Raw genomic sequence first — 17,279 nt, 5'->3', positions numbered from 1 at the left:
TTCCCTTTCCAAGGTGTTGTAATTTCAAATATTTATGAGTAATGTTTGTCTAGTGCATATAAACACACCACACACACATACACACACGCACATATATGTACATGTAGGTATAATTTATATATGTACATAGCCCTTCCCCTCCAGATGTAGAAAGAGAAAGTAATGTTACAACCTGGGATTTCTAAACAATAACCATAATTACCACACACAAAAGCCTGTAACTTTTAAAAATGTTTTGTTCTAGCAAAGTACACAGAGAGAGGAAAACACTAAATTTCCTTTTCATTTTAAAATTGTTTGGAAATATATGCAACTTCGATACAGTTTCAGGGTGCTCATAACACCTTATATTCACGAACCGGGTAAAACGTCTAGAGCATCTGTTTCCAATTTTAAAAGGTACATGCTACAAATGCAGTAGACACTGTATCAATAAAGGTGCTTTAGTGTTTCCCCAACTCTATGGCATTTAAAACAAATAATATATTTTTATTCATCATCATCTTCCTCATCTTCTTCCTCTTCCTCCTCCTCTACTTTTTTTTTTTTTCCGGGATGCTTTAGCTGTTCCCTTTGTACTATCAAACTTTCCTTTGGACTTATAACCAGCAACATCCTTTTCATACCTTTCCTTCAGTTTTGCTGCCTTATTGTTATATGGTTGCTTTTCACTATTACTCAGATTATTCCACATCTCACCAAGGTTATTATTATTATTATTTTTTGGTATTTTGCTGAGACCCCAATGGATATCCCAGGGTCTGTAGATTTTATCTTGGAGTGAAATTCTGAACAGAATAGGAAGAAGCCTGAGGGGGACATTTGGGAAAATTAGGATACTTTTCCCCTCCCCTTTAGCTTGCCCATAATCCTTCACTCCCTGTCGTACCACAACTTATCAGCCTTTGCCATTTCATCAAACTTGGATTTTTCCTTCCCAAATATATTCTTCCATTATCAACACTTCTTTGAAAATTCTGCAAAATTGATAGGAACTTTGTTTTTTCTTATGTGCCTTACAACATATTTGTACAAAGAAGGCATAAGCAGACATTTTGCCTTTTGGTTTCTTTGGGTCATCTTTAGCCATCTCTAGTGTGTAGCTGTATTGTTCACTAGTCTGTATCTACATTGAAGCCCTTTAAATGTTGTTGTTGATGTTCAGTTGTGTCTGACTATTCATCACCTCATGGTCTACAGAATGCCAATACTGTCCATGGGATTTAAATGGCAAAGATACTGGACTGGTTTGTCATTTCTTTCTCCAGTGGATTAAGGCAGACAGAAGTGAGACTTGCCCAGAGTCACAAACATAGTGTTTGAGGTGGGATTTGAACTCAGGTCTTTGTGACTCCAGACCCAGCACTCTATCCAGTAAGCCACCTAGCTGCCTCCGAAGCAAAGAAAGTTTAAGTGACTTGCCCTGGGTCATACAGCTATTTAAGTGTCCAAGGTCAGATTCAAACTCAAGACCACATGATTCTAGGACTAGTACTCTATCCACTGAGCCATCTAGCTACCTCTATCTAAATACTACAAAGATATCATTTCTTCCCCAAATCTTTTTTTTTTCCTTCTCCACTCTAAATAATTCTGTTTCTTTAGATTGATCCATATATGGTTTGACTTTCTGGCCTTTCTCCATCTTGTTAATCTTGCTCCTCATGTTCTTCAGCCCATCCATCCATGTGCTTCCTGAAACCCATTGAAACACATCTCTTAACTGTGGTTATTTTCTTCTAACCATCCTTCCCTACCACCATCACCTTCATATGAATTTGTAAAAGGAAGGTGGGGAAGAAAGAAGGGAAGGAAGAAGGCAGGAAAGAAGGAAGGAGTAAAAATATAAACAAAAAGAAAGTACCAAAGTCTTTAAATTTAACCCTATTGAATTTCACCTTGGATTCATCATCTTGTGATGAGATACCATGGAAGGTTCTTGAAAAAAAAACAATATTTTGGGAAGATAAATATGACAACAATGTTTTATATAAATTGTATTGGACTATATATTGTATTATGGACTATTTGTTCCCAACCCATGGTAGAACATTCCAATCTGGTATTGATGTCTGATCAGCCACAGTAGAACATGTTTTAACTTGACTGTAGCATAATGATGTAATTTTGGTTCTCTTTGAGAATGAAGGGCAACAATCGTTCAAATTGTATTGGAACCTATACTTTAAAAATGGAATTTCAAGAGTAGGAAAAAAAAAAGAAAAAATTGATTTATAATGGTTCATTAAGGTAGTTTCTGAAATGGTAGAATCTACTTTTCTGCCCTTATAAACATGAGACTTGGGGCATAAACCTGAGGCATTTTTGTCTGATGAAAAATAAATTAGATATAGATGTAAGTGGAAGAACAGTTGTTGAAGTATCACAGGAGTTCAGGAATTATGGCGCTTGAGGGGAAACATATGGGTATGGTCTTTAAAAAACCACTTAGCCTCAGAGTCTAATAGAGGGGAAAAATATGGGTATGGTCTTTAAAAAAGTGCTTAGCCTCAGAGTCTAATAGAAAACTGTATTGTAAGGACCATCCAAGCTACAAGAAGACTGCTATATACAAAGGTCTTGAGGTCCCCCTCAGCTACATATGTTCTCTCTATATATGTCTAACTGCAGTTGTATTTCAACATTGAACTGAGCCTCTCCAGAAAACTTATGTGTAAGAATTACTGTGCCCTAGTACACAAGGTAGGGGGTATAGTCATTTTTGGTAAATATTGTTCTTCTTATATTTTCTTAAGTTTATTTTCTAAAAGTTCACATAGTTCTTCAAATTGATTGATAATATCTAATATGTAAGATGGGAGCCCATCATCATAAGTAATAGAATTTAGAGGGGAATAGTAGTCATCCCTTCTCTGAGCACCTAGACTTTAAGTGAATGTTTAGTCAAGGAAACAGTTCAGAAAGACTGCTATATATGTGTCATATCTCTCAAATTAGATTACAAACTTCTTGAAAATGAGGACTGGAGACCAATTCCCTTATGGACAGCTTCCATGGTTGGGAAGTTTTGTTTTGTTTTTGTTTATCTTCTTTTCATCAGTCCCCAGGATCTGTTTTTTACTCCTCCCATTCTACCCCATTCTCTATAGTTCTTTTTTATAGAGTCAAGCAGAATACATATAGTCTCTTTTCCATAGGATGACCATTTAGCTATTGCAACACAGCTTTGTCTACCTTACCCAAATGTTTGCTTCCTCATGCTAAGCATGCCTAGTTCCTTCAGTACAACCATGAGTGGCTGCCCACAATGTATATATTATGCAGAATGTTAGATTGCATATATTCTGACAAATATCAGATATAGAATCCAATGAGAAATGATTGTTCTCTTTCTAATTACCTAAGATTATAAATAGCATTTAATTTCTCTTTCAGATTCTTATCATGCATAATTGAAAGACAGCCAAGACTCATCAAGTCTTCCGGTTCATTTCCCTGGATACCTGCACCTCTGCCTATTGTGTTACAGCCTGTTCTTTACACCTCCATGTTAATTAGATACAGAAATGAAACTTACTCCCTACTTATACAGCACAATTAATACTTTTCAGTTGCAGTCACCCATGCAACCCCATTTTTAAAAAGTTTACTTTAATCAACACAAAAACTGTTTTAAAAAAAACACAACCTTTTTAGATTACTCATTTGACCTATTTCAATTGCTCATTTCTTTTAATAACTCCTGGTTAAATTACAAAGGTGGGTGTGCAGTGGCCTGTGAGGCAGTGGACCTGAGTTCTAACAGGGTCTGTATCAATAACACAATGTGTGGCTGAGGGCAAATTACTGGACCTCACTAGGCCTCAAGTTTTCTGATCTGTAAAAAAAGAAAAAAAAATGCAAGTGTTGAATTAGAAACTTGCTATATTACTTGCTAGAATTACCAGAAAAAAATAAGATGAGGGAAATATAGTTAGTGTTTCACAACCTGACTACTGTGGAAGTGTTTTACATGACTGCACATGTATGACCTGTATCAAGTTGCATGTCTTCTCGATAAGGGTGCATGGGGAGGGAGAAAGGGAGAAAATTTAGATCCCAAAGTTGTAAAAACACATGTTAAAAATTGTTTTCACATGCGACTGGGAAATAAGAAATACAGGCAGTGAGGTATAGAAATCTATCCTGCCCTACAAGAAAAAAGAAGGGAAGGGGATAAGGGAGGGGGAGATAGTAGGGAGGTCAGATTAGGGGAAGGGGTATTCAGAATACTTGCCATCTTGGAGTGGGGGGAGGGAAAGATGGGGAGAAAATTTTGAACTCATATTCTTGTGGAAGTGAATGTTGAAAACTAAAGATAAATAAACTAATATATATTTAAAAACAGAATTACCAAAAAAGAAAATAAAAAAGTAAAAACTTACACCAAAGAATAAAGTATGTAAAGCTAGAAGAAATTTTAAGGATCATCTACTCCAACCCTAATACAGATAAGAAAACCGAGCCCTAGTAATGTTAAATGACTTGCCCAAGATGATAAACCAAGTAAGTGGTAGGGGTAGGAGTCAGATTCACATCTTTGACTTTAAATCTAAAGATCTTCTTTTTTGTCTTACCACAAAGTTTTACTCTCCTCTCCTACTCCACGTACGGAGGAAATGATAGGAAATATGCATAAACATGTACAAAATCTTTCCAGATTTATGTGCATATGTGAGGTCTCTGTCTCTCTCTGTACTCTCTCTCTCTCTCTCTCTCTCTCTCTCTCTCTCTCTCTCTCTCTCTCTCTCTCTCTCTCTCTCGCTATATCTATATATATATCTCTATCTATCTATCTATCTATATATATATATATATCTGTCTCTCTCTTTATCTCTCTGTCTCTCATCTTTTTATCTCTCTATCATCTCTATCATCTATCCATCCATTCATTTGATCCACACAGCAACCCTGGGAAGTAGATGCTATTATTATTCCCATACATATATTTTCTATATATACATATACATATATATGTATGTATATATATAGAGAGTGTGTTTATGTGTGTGTGTGTGTGTGTGTGTGCATGCACATGCATGTGTGCAATTGAGTTTAGAGGTGTGATTTCACTAATACAGAAAATTCCTTGATAAGAAGCAACTCCATCTATCAACATAATGTTCACCTTCTCTGAATCTGCAACTCATAGTCTTTGAGAGCTAATTAGGCTGTTTCAACAAATACAATGGTTTTAACCCTTATAAGAGAAAGATTCTACAAAGGTGAGTTTGCAGGCACAATACAAATGTCTTTGACTCTCTAAGGAGGTGGGGAATGTAGATTCTGGAGAAACTAAGGAAAAAGAAATGTCATACTTGGACCAAGTATAGCTGACCCAGCAGAGTCTCTTGTCTTTCGATGTTGTAGCTCTCACAAAATACCTTCCAGGGTACCCCAAAAGGTAGCAATAATTCCTTCCAGAAATTAATTTGCATCACTTTGCATGTGTGTGTATTTATTCTTTATAGGCTCATGCACATGCTATATTCTCTGTGCCCTGCCTCACCCCCCCAGTAGAATGTAAGTTCCTTGAATACAGTCACCACTTCTTTCTTCAGTTTGAATTGCCAGGACTCAGGACAGTGCTTTGCACATATTAGAAAGTTAGTAAAGACTTATTGATTGTTTGATGTTTTATTCCATGGTAGAATGTAAGGTCTTCCAAAGCAGAAACTTCATTTTTAAGGAAGTATCTCCATTGCTTGGTACAGTGATTGACACATTGTAGCTGCTTAATAGTCATGTGTTTCTAATAAAAACAAAACAAAACAAAACAAAACAAAAAACCAAACAGGAAGACAATCAGCCCAGTAGACTACCTGCACAAATTAAAGAACAAAATCAACATAATCCAAACTGAATGCTGCAAAATTATCATAATTAGGGCAGAATCAAGACAGAGGAGTAAAGGCAGGCACTCACTTGAGCTCTTCCCCAAACCCCTCCAAATACCCATAAAATGACTCTCAACAAATTCTAGAGTAGCAGAACCCACAAAAAGATGGAGTAAAACAAATTTCCACCCCAAGACAACCTAGAAGGTCAACAGGAAAGGTTTGTTGCAACAGGCTGACAGAGGAGCACATTGAAGTGCAGGAGCCATTCGCAGATAATCAAGTACTGCTGTGTGATTTAGCTCTTAGCTATAGGTATGGTATCATTAGAGAGGGCCTTCAGTTTGTTAAATTGCTCTTTTCCAGAGGTATGAATAAGAGACTTTAATCACTGGAGGTACAGGAGTATTACCTCTGCTCAGGTCATACTTTCTTTATTGTCTTAAATGGGCTATAGAAAGCTATGCTGGCATCATGTGAACTGGCAGCTTCCTCCCAGTTGGAGGTATCCAAGAGTAGAGCAGTGTTCCTCAGGAGACAATGGGTATCCCTTCAAAGGAGGTCTTCAAGGAAAGTCTGGATGGTCACTTCTTGGATATGACATTGAGAGGACACTGTGCCTGAGAAGGTATAGTATCAAGCAGCTTACTCATGAAGTTCATTCCTACTCTGCAATTCTGTTACTTAGGTGGATGCTCTTCCTCCACCTGAGCAACCTTACCGACCTGTACAGGGCTGGTTCTCCTGAGGGGAGAGTCCCTGGCTTAGATGGCTATGTCCTAAGGCACTCCTTCTATGCTTACTATTCTTCCCCACTTTCAATCTCTGCTTTAGGTGTGACTTTCCCTATTAGGATATAAGCTCCTTGAGAGAAGAGATAGTTTTATTTTACTGCATTTGTATTAGCAATGCTTGGTAGGTCAATTGGCAAAGACAGAGAATTTTATATATGTTCAATCAAACTCAATCTTTCCATTATTTATGGGTGTGTATGTATATGAGTACATATATATGCACACATATACATGTCACCTATCAATATCTATCTGTAATCTATTAGTATATATTTTATGTTTCTATCTTCTATCACGTGTATATATATATATATATATATATATACATATATATATATATATATATATATGTCTGTTTATCTGTTAACATCTGAGAAGAATTTTCTTTCTGTAATTGTTTTGATGGCTTTGTTTTGTTAACACAGTGAACAATTTCAGTCTTAGATTTTTTCGATGGGGCTTATTTTCTTGGAGTCAGTGACATGCACTGAATTCTTCCTCCTGGAATAGTAGATTGACCTCAGAAAGCTCTTTCAATATCAGGGTCCATATGAATGCATTATTTTTAACAGATAATCGCTACTTTGACGTACTTCAAAAAGCCACTTATCATACCCATCAATAATAGATTCAATGAAACTTGGAAAATACCCTTGTTTTAAATTATTTCCCTCACATAGACATCTTTCTGCAGCATTTACCTACAAACTGGCACTTCAAATTTCAAGTCTGGGTCAATTGTTCATCACATGTTAAGTAAAGTAGATAGAAAATCTGCTTTGATATCTCAAGAGGAAAAGAGATATTTTGCTGTTGTCAGGCAGTCAGCAAATAATTATTAAGCACCTACCATGTGCCAGGACTGTGCTAAGCACTGGGGATACAAAGAATGGCAAGAAGTCCCTGTCCTGGAGAAGTTTGTAATCTAATATGGGAGGTAACATGAAGGCAATTATGCACAAAGAACATACACGTATGTGTATACATATATGTATATATATATGTAAACATGTGTATGTATATACACATATATATATATATATGTGTGTATGATGTATATGTGAATAGATGGATAAAAAGACAGATATGGATAGATAGATAGATAGATAGATAGATAGATGGATAGATGGATAGATAGATAGATGGACAGATCAATGATAGATTATCAACAGAGAGAAACCTTTAGATTTAAAAGGGACTGTGGAAGGCATTCCACAGAAAGGAAGATTTTAGCTATGACTTGAAGTAATCTGGAGAAGCCAGGAAGCAAGGACAGAGAGGGAGAATATTTTATGCATTAGGGACAGTCAGTGAAAATGCCAGGAGTTGGGAAAGTGATTATTTTATATGAGGAATAGCAAGAAGGTCTGTGTTCCTGGATTGAAAAGTATATGTGTGCAGTACTGTAAGTTATAAGAAGCCTGGAAAGATGGAGGAACAGATTGTGGAGGGCACTGAATGCCAAAGAAATGATTTTAAATTTGATTTTAGAGGTCATAGATAATCACTGGAATTTGTTTAATATGGCATGATATGGTCAAACTTTCTCATTAGGAAATTGTTTTGAAAGCTGAGAGGAGGATGGAATGGAGTGGGAAAGGCTAATGGCAGATAGATGAACCAGTAGGATATCCAATAGTCTATGCATGTGGTGACAAAGGCTCACAACAATACAGCAACAATATTAGAAAAGAAATGTTACAAAGGTAAAATTTACAGGACTTAAAAAATACTTGGATATAAGGGAGTGAAAGAAAGAGTGAGGAGTGATGGATGACACCTGGGTTGTAAGCCTAGGGGACTGGGAGGAGGATGTTGTCATCAGCTAGTAATGGAGTAGTTAAGGCGGTGGTGAAAAGCAAAACACCAGTGGTGGGGGGGAAAGGAGAAAGGAGAAATAAAAGCATAAACAAGGGGGGGAAAGGATGGAGAAAAAGACACAGATAGTAATCATAACTGTGAATGTGAATGGGATGAACTCTCCCATAAAATGGAAACTGATGGCAGAATGGATTAAAAAGCATAATCCTACAATATGTTGTATACAGGAAACACATTTGAAAAAGAGTGACACATACAGGATAAAAGTGAAAGGCTGGAGCAGAATATGTTATGCTTCAGCTGAAGTGAAAAAAAGCAGGGATAGCAATCCTGATCTCAGACAAAGCAAAATCAAAAATAGATCTTATCAAAAGAGATAAGGAAGGAAACTACATCCTGATGAAAGGCACCATAGAAAATGAAATAATATCATTACTAAACATATATGTACCAAATGGTATAGCATCCAAATTCTTAGAGGAGAAGTTCAGGAGTTACAGAAAGAAATATACAGCAAAACTATACTAGTAGGGGGCCTCAACCTCCCCCAATCTGAACTAGATAAATCTAACCACAAAATAAATAAGAAAGAAGTTAACGAGGTGAATAAAACATTAGAAAATTTAGGTATGATAGACCTCTGGAGAAAACTGAATGGGGAAAGAAAGGAGTATACTTTTTTTCAGCAGTACATGGCACATACACAAAAATTGACCATTTGGTAGGGCATAAAGCTCTCACAATCCAATGCAGAAAGGAAGAAATATTAAATGTATCCTTTTCAGATTATGATGCAATAAAAATTATATGTAATGAAGGGCCATGAAAAGATAGAATAAAAAATAATTGGAAACTAAATAATCTAATCCTAAAAAATGATTGGGTCAAATAAAAGCACATAGAAACAATCAATAATTTCATTCAAGTGAATGACAATAATGAGACAAATACCAAAACCTTGGGATATAGCGAAATCAGTTCTTAGGGGAAGTTTTACATCTCTAAATGCTAACATAAAGAAAATAGAAAAAGAGGAGATCAATGAATTGGTCATACAACTAAAAAAACAAATTAAAAATCCTCAATTGAATACCAAATTAGAAATATTGAAAACCAAAGGAACATTTAATAAAACTGACATTAAGAAAGCTATTGAACTAATAAATAAAACTAAGAGCTGGTTTTATGAAAAACAATAAAATAGATAAACCTTTGGTTAATTTAATTTAAAAAAAAAAGAAGAAAACCAAATTACTAGTATCAAGAATGAAAAGGGTGAAGCTACCACCAAGGAAGAGAGAAATTAAAACAATAATTAGGAATTATTTTGCCCAACTATATGCCAACAAATTTGACAATCTTAGTGAAATGGATATATTTACAAAATATAAATTGCCCAGATTAACAAAGAGGAAGTAAAATACTTAAATAACCCCATCTCAGAAAAAGAAATTGAACAAGCCATTGATGAACTCCCTAGGAAAAAATCTCCAGGGCGATGGATTTACATGAATTCTATCAAACATTTAAAGAACAATTAATTCCAATATATTAGACTATTTGGGAAAATAGGTGAAGAAGGAGTCTTACCAAATTCTTTTTATGATACAAATATGGTGTGATACCTAAACCAGGAAGAGTCAAAATAGAGAAAGAAAATTATAGACCAATTTCTCTAATGAATATAGATGCAAAAATTTAAACAAAATATAGCAAGTAGATTACAGCAACTTATCACAAGAATAATACACTATGACCAGGTAGGATTTATACCAGGAATGCAGGGCTGGTTCAATATTAGGAAAACTATCAGCACAATTGAGCATATCAACAACAAAACCAACAGAAACCACATGATCATCTCAATAGATGCAGAAAAATTTTGATAAAAACAACACCCATTCCTATTAAAAACACTAGAAAGCATAGGTATAAGTGGAGTCTTCCTTAAAATAATAAATATCTAAAATCTTCAGCAAGCATAATATGTAATGGGGACAAACTAGAAGCATTTCCAATAAGATTAGGGGTGAAACAAGGATGTCCATTATCACCACTGTTATTCAATATTGTACTGGAAACTTAGCTTTAGCAATAAGAGAAGAAAAAGAAATTGAAGGCATTAGAATAGGCAAAGAAGAAACAAAGCTATCACTCTTTGCAGATGACATGATGATATACTTAGAGAATCCTAGAGAATCAAGTAAAAAATACTTGAAATAATAAACAACTTTAGCAAAGTTGCAGGCTATAAAATAAACCCACATAAATCATCAGCATTTCTATATATTACCAACAAAGCCCAACAGCAAGAGATAGAAAGAGAAATCTTTAAACTTACTGTAGACATTATAAAATATTTGGGAGTTTGCCTCCCGAAACAAACCCAAGAACTCTATGAACACAATTACAAAACACTTTTCAAACAAAAAATAGTCAGATCTAAATAATTGGTAAAACATCAGTTGCTCATAGGTAGGCTGAGCTAATATAATAAAAATGACAATCCTACCTAAGCTAATTTACTTATTCAGTGCCATACAATCAAACTACCAAAAAATTTTTTATAGAGTTAGAAAAAAATAACAAATTCATTTGGAAAACAAAAGGTCCAGAATATCAAAGGAACTAATGAAAAGAAATGCAGGGGAAGGTGGCCTAGCAATTCCAGATCTTAAATTGTATTATAAAGCAGCAATCATCAAAACTGCTTGGTACTGGCTAAGAAATAGAGTGGATCAGTGGAATAGGTTAAATACAAGACACAGTAGTCAATGACTATAGTAATCCATTATTTGATAAACCCAAAGACCCCAGCTTCTGGGATAAGAACCCACTCTTTGAAAAAAATGCTGGGAAAACTGGAAAAGAGTATGGCAGAAACTAGGCATAGACCCAAATCTCACACCATATACCAAAATAAAGTCAAAATGGGTTCATGACTTAGATATAAAGGCTGATACACATAAGTAAACTGGAGAACAAGGAATAGTTTACCTATCAGATCTATGGAGAACAGAAGAATTCATGACCAAACAGGAGATAGAGAACATTATGAAAACAAAATGGATAATTTTGATTACATTAAATTGAAAAGTTTTTGCACAAACAAAGCCAATGCAACTAAGATTAGAAGGAAGGTAGAAAATTGGGAAAGAATTTTTACAACCAGTCTTTCTGATAAAAGCCTCATTTCTAAAATATATAGAGAATTAAGACAAATTTATAAGAATACAAGCTATTAACCAATTGATAAATGATCAAAGGGTATGAACAGACAGTTCTCAGATGAAGAAATTAAAGCAATCTATAGGCATATGAAAAAATGCTCTAAATCATTATTGATTAGAGAAATGCAAATCAAAACAACTCTGAGGTACCACATCACACCTATCAGATTGGCCAACATGACAAAACAGGAAAATAATAAATGTTGGAGAAGATGTGAGAAAACTGGAACACTAATGCATTTTTGATGGAGTTGTGAAATGATCCAACCATTTTGGAGAACAATTTTGTACTATGCCCAAAGTGCTATAGCACTTCTAGGGCTATATCCCAAAGAGATCATACAAATGGGAAAAGGACCCACATGTACAAAAATATTCATAGCAGCTCTTTTTGTGGTGGCAAAGAATCGGAAATTAAGAGAATGCCCATCAACTGGGTAATGGCTGAGCAAGTTGTGGTATATGAATGTAGTGAAATACTATTGTGCTATAAGAAATGACTGACAGGTTTACTTCAGAAAAACCTGCAATGACTTGTATGGTCTGATGCTGAGTGAAGTTATCAGAACCAAGAGAACATTGTACACATTAACAGCAATGTATTATGATGACTAATATTGATAAACCTAACCCTTCTCGGTAATACAAGGATGTAAGACATCTCCAAAGGCCTCGTGATGGAAAATGCTATCCACATCCAAAGAAAAAAGCTAGGGAAGTTGAATTGCTGTCTATTTTTCTTCTCTTCTGTTGAGTTTTGCTTCCTCTTTCTGATGGTTCGTCCTATTGTTTTTAATTTTTACTTGCAGCACCACTAATGTGAAAATATGTTTAATAGGAATGTTAATGTATAGCATATATCAGATTGTGTGCCTTGTTGGGGAGGGTGGTAGGGAGGAAGGGGGAGAAAAATTTTAACATCAAAAGCATATGGAAGTAATTGTTGATAAATCAAAATAAATTAATAAAATAAATTAAAAAAACACCTAAATAGAGAATTTAGGAGGAATGGAGGTTTTTCTTTAAGGGGAAGATAAGTAGTTCAGTTTTGGATATATTGCATGTAAGATGTCTCCAACATATCCAATTTAATATTTTAACAGGCATTTGGAGATACATGCAGTCAATAGAAAGGTTAGAGCTAGAAAGGTTGATTTAAGAATTATCAATATAGACATTTATCAATTTTATGAAAACTGATAAGATACAAAAGTGAAATAGCAATACGCAGAAAAGGATGGGGCCCTACACAGAGTGTTTTGAGGCACTCATGGGTAACAGGCATGACCTCATTGAATATCCAACAAAGGAAACTGAAATGGAGTGGGCAGAGAGTGAGGAAGTGTACCAGGAGAAAGGGAAAAATAGTGAGAATAGAGTATTATTAAGAAGATATTAGTGTTAAACACTGCAGAAAGGTAATAAAGGATGACAATCAAGAAAAGGCCATTAGATTGGGAATTAAGAAAGCCTTCAAACATTGGAGATAGTAATTTTAGTCAAATGAAAAGAATCAAAGCCAGAATGCAGAGAATGAAAAGAGCAAGGGGAGAGGAAATGAGGGCACATACTGTAGACAACGCATATTTTAGCTACAGATGAGGACTAGTTGTTTTTTTTTTTTAAAGTCAATAGACATATGGGACAGAAGAAACAGATGGCTCACATGAGGATTTTAAGTATGGGGGACAGATAAGCATGTTGATAGGTAGTAGGGAAGCCTCCAGTAGACAGGGAAATATTGAAGACAAGCAATAAAGTAGGGATGATGGAGGAGGCAATCTGCTGGAGAAGGTAGGGTGGAATGGAGTCCCTTTTTGTTTTTGGCTAAGCAATGGGGTTAAGCGACTTGCCCAGGGTCACACAGCTAGTAAGTGTTATGTGTCTGAGGCCGGATTTGAATTCAGGTCCTCCTGAATGCAGGACCAGTGCTCTATCCACTGCACCACCTAGCTGCCCCATGAATGGGATTACTTTTGTATGTAGAGGTATTGACTTCAGCAAGGAGGAGTTGTCTATTCATGTAAGACAAAGAGGAAGGCATTGATAATGACAGAAGATAGCTGGGTGGTATGGGTTTAGGAAGAGGGGGTAAAATTTCGGTAAAATATGAAACAATGTCCTCAACTGAGAAAAGGGAGGGGGGAAAGAAATGTTTAGAAGAGCTGCTTTGGTAAGTGGGATAGGGAGTTTATCAGGGAGGTGTAAAAGCTGTCACAGCTCAGAGACAGTCCAGTTGAGGTTATATAACATAAATTTGTACTGGCTTGAATCAAAATTGTTTCATGGTTTCTCCACTTTTGTTTGGCATCATATGTGTAGGAGCATAGGCAGTAGATGGTGGCAGTGATCCAAGATAGGCTTGGCAGTACCTGACTGGTGACCTGAAAACGAGACAAGTGGACAGTGTAGAGCTGAACTAGATGTTAAACAAACCAACATGGTAAGATGTTCAAGCAATGGATGGGGGAAACTAATTTGTTGTTATGCATTTTCCACCTATAGTCATTGTAGGAAAAAAAAGTAGAAACTAAAAGTTTTGTCCTACCCTGTGTAATTTCAAGCTATTTCTGAATTCCAATCTGTTAGGGGTCTTATATATGTTTAAAAATAAGAACCCCTTCCAATATTTGTCATTAAACATATACATAGAATCCATTAATTATTATCAAAAGCAATGACAAATTAGGTCAAATATGGTGCCTATCAGCGCCACCAAAGTCTCTCATGCAAATACTAGTTTTATTTCAAGCAGAAATTTATCACAACTGGTGGTTACGTTCATCTCAATGGTGGGATAAGCAGAAGCTGAAGTTGGTATAAGTTAAATGGGCAAGCAGAAAGGAAGGGAGGGGAAAACAGGAAGGATGGCAGGTATTTAGGAAGGAAGAAAATACAGAAAAAAGGACAAATGAGAGAAAGGAGAAAATGACTCATTAAAATAATTAATGCTTTATCTTGTCTTCTTTGCAATTTCATTAAGCAAAACATTCTTTTTTTTCTTTTGGCTATGCCTTGGCTACATTCCCTCACCTGGTGCACTTCCAGGTCCCACCCCTTCTTAAAACTGTTAAAGGCCAGCACAGCTGCAGAGTATCAGGGGGAGAGATTCCTAGCCAAACAGATGGTGAGAAAAATCTAATTGATCTACTTGGGAAGATGATGAATTTACCAGGTCTTAGGTCTAGCAAGAGGGAATACACAGGAAATTGCATGGGTACTTCTGATTTTAAATATGAGCTTGTTTCTTGTTTTAGAAATCTCCCATGAAATCTCACCCACAAAGCTCCAACAGTTGTGAAAGCAGTACAGGAAATCCAGTGATTAAGGAAAAAAGGGTCAATGATGACTGGGGTTCAATTAAGGCTGATTCTATGCAATTTGACAGAGTAGGTACAATAATAGGTTTGGAGTCAGGGAAGCCTGGGTTTAAATTCTGTTTTGGAAATTTACTAGCTGTGTGACCCTAAACACTCATTTAGCATTTCTCGGCTCAAATTTTCTCCTATTTAACATTGGGACGAAACTGCCCACCTCATCATTCCTTACCACATAATAGTATTCACATCAATATGCTGTAATTTGTTTTGCAAATCCCTAATGTATAGGTACCCCCTCAGATTTCAGCACTTGACCACTATTAAAAGCAGCTGCTATAAATATTTGTATACATATGTGGACTTTTATTCTCTGATAATTTGGCATTACACACCTAGTGATGGGGTCAAAGAGTGTGAAAATTTAATGTTTTGGGGTACAGTTTGAAGTTGCCATCCAGAATATCTGGACCAATTCATAGTCACCAATAGTGTTTTTTCCATTCCATCAGAAGGTTATTAACTTTTTTTTTCAGATTTTATCAATTTATTTATTTTTAGTTTTAAACATTCACTTCCACAAGATGTAGAGTTCCAAATTTTCTCCCCATCTCATCCCTCCCCCCACCCCAAGATGGTATGCTTTCTGAATACTCCTTCCCTTAATCTGTGGTCCCTTCTATTTCACCCTCCCCTTCTCTTATCCTCTTCCTCGTAAATTTTCCTGTATGGTAGGATAGATTTTTATACCCCATTGCCTGTATATCTTATTTCCCAATTGCATGTGAACACAATTTTTAACATTTGTTTTTAGAATTTTGGGTTAAAAATTTTCTCCATTCCTCCCTCCCCACCCATTCTCATTCAGCAGGCAAGCAACTGAATATTGGTTATACATGTGTAGTCATGCAAAACACTTCCACAGTGATCATGCTGTGAAAAACTAAGTATATTTCCCTTAATCCTTTCCCACCTCCATTTATTCCATTCTGTCTTTTGACATTGTCCCTCCTTAGAAGTGTTTGCTTCTGATTACTGCCTCCCCAAGTCTCTCCTCCTCTCTATCATCCCCCTGTTCTCTTGTCCCCTTCCCCTCTATTTTCCTGTAGGATAAGATAGATTTCCATATCCAATGGAGTGTGTATGTTATTCCCTCCTTAAGCCAAATCTCATGATAATAAGATTCACTCATTCCCTCTCACCTTCCCCCACTTCCCCTCCACTGTAAAAGCCTTTCCTTGTCTGTTTTATGTGAGATAATTTACCCCATTCTACCTCCCTCTTTCTCCTCCCAGTATAATCCTCTCTCAACCCTTAATTTTATTCTACACATATCACTCCTACATCATCAACTCATGCTGTTCCATCTATCTGTCTATCTATTTATCTATCTGTCTGTCTATCTATGTATTTTTACATATGTTCATATATATATATATATATTTTTCCCTCCAACTACCCTAACACTAACAAAAGTCTCATGAGTTACAAAAATCATCTTTCCATGCAAAAATGTAAGTAGTTCAAACTTAATAATTCCCTTATGATTTCTCTTTCCTATTTACCTCTTCATGATTCTCTTGAGTCTTGTATTTGAAAGTCAAGTTTTCTATTCATTTCCCGACTTTTCAGCAAGAAGGCTTTAAAGTCCTCTATTTCACTGAATATACACTTTTCCCCCTAAAGGATTATACTAAATTTGGTTGAGTAGGTGATTCTTGGTTGTAATCCTATCTCCTTTGAACTCTAGAATATTATATTCCAAGCCCTCTGTTCCCTTGAGGTAGAAGTTGCTAAATCTTGTGTTATCGTGGTTGTGTTTCCACAATACTTGAATTGTTTCTTTCTGGCTGCTTGCAATATTGTCTCCTTGATTTGGGAACTCTGGAATTTGGCTACAATATTCCTAGGACTTTTCTTTTGGGGATCTCTTTCAGGAGGTGACAGGTAGATACTTTCAATTTCTATTTTACCCTCTTGTTCTAAAATATCAAGGCAGTTTTTCTCGATAATTCTTGAAAGATGATGTCTATGCTCTTTTTTTTTTTTTTGATCATCATTTTCAGATAGTCCAATAATTTTGAAATTATCTCTTCTGGATCTATTTTTCAGGTCAGCTGTTTTTCTGATGACATATTTCACATTGTTTTCTATTTTTTTTCATTCTTTTGGTTCTGTTTTATAGTGTCTTGATTTGTCATAAAGTCACTACCTTCCATTTGCACCATTCTAATTTTTAAGTAATTATTTTCTTCAGTGAGCATTTGGACTTCCTTTTCC

At 35.7% G+C, this 17,279-nt stretch overlaps 1 pseudogene; it reads right to left on the bottom strand.

Moving 5' to 3' along the window:
- Positions 1 to 489: 489 nt before the first annotated feature.
- On the bottom strand, positions 490 to 1,108 carry LOC110222624 (high mobility group protein B3 pseudogene; annotated as a pseudogene).
- Positions 1,109 to 17,279: the final 16,171 nt, after the last annotated feature.

The sequence above is a fragment of the Phascolarctos cinereus genome, unplaced genomic scaffold (genome assembly GCF_003287225.1).
Source record: "Phascolarctos cinereus isolate Bilbo 61053 unplaced genomic scaffold, phaCin_HiC Scaffold_2;HRSCAF=192, whole genome shotgun sequence".
Classification (NCBI taxonomy): Eukaryota; Metazoa; Chordata; class Mammalia; order Diprotodontia; family Phascolarctidae; genus Phascolarctos; species Phascolarctos cinereus.
The sequence above is the reverse complement of the archived record's forward strand: the minus strand, read 5'-3'. Positions and strand labels throughout refer to the sequence as shown.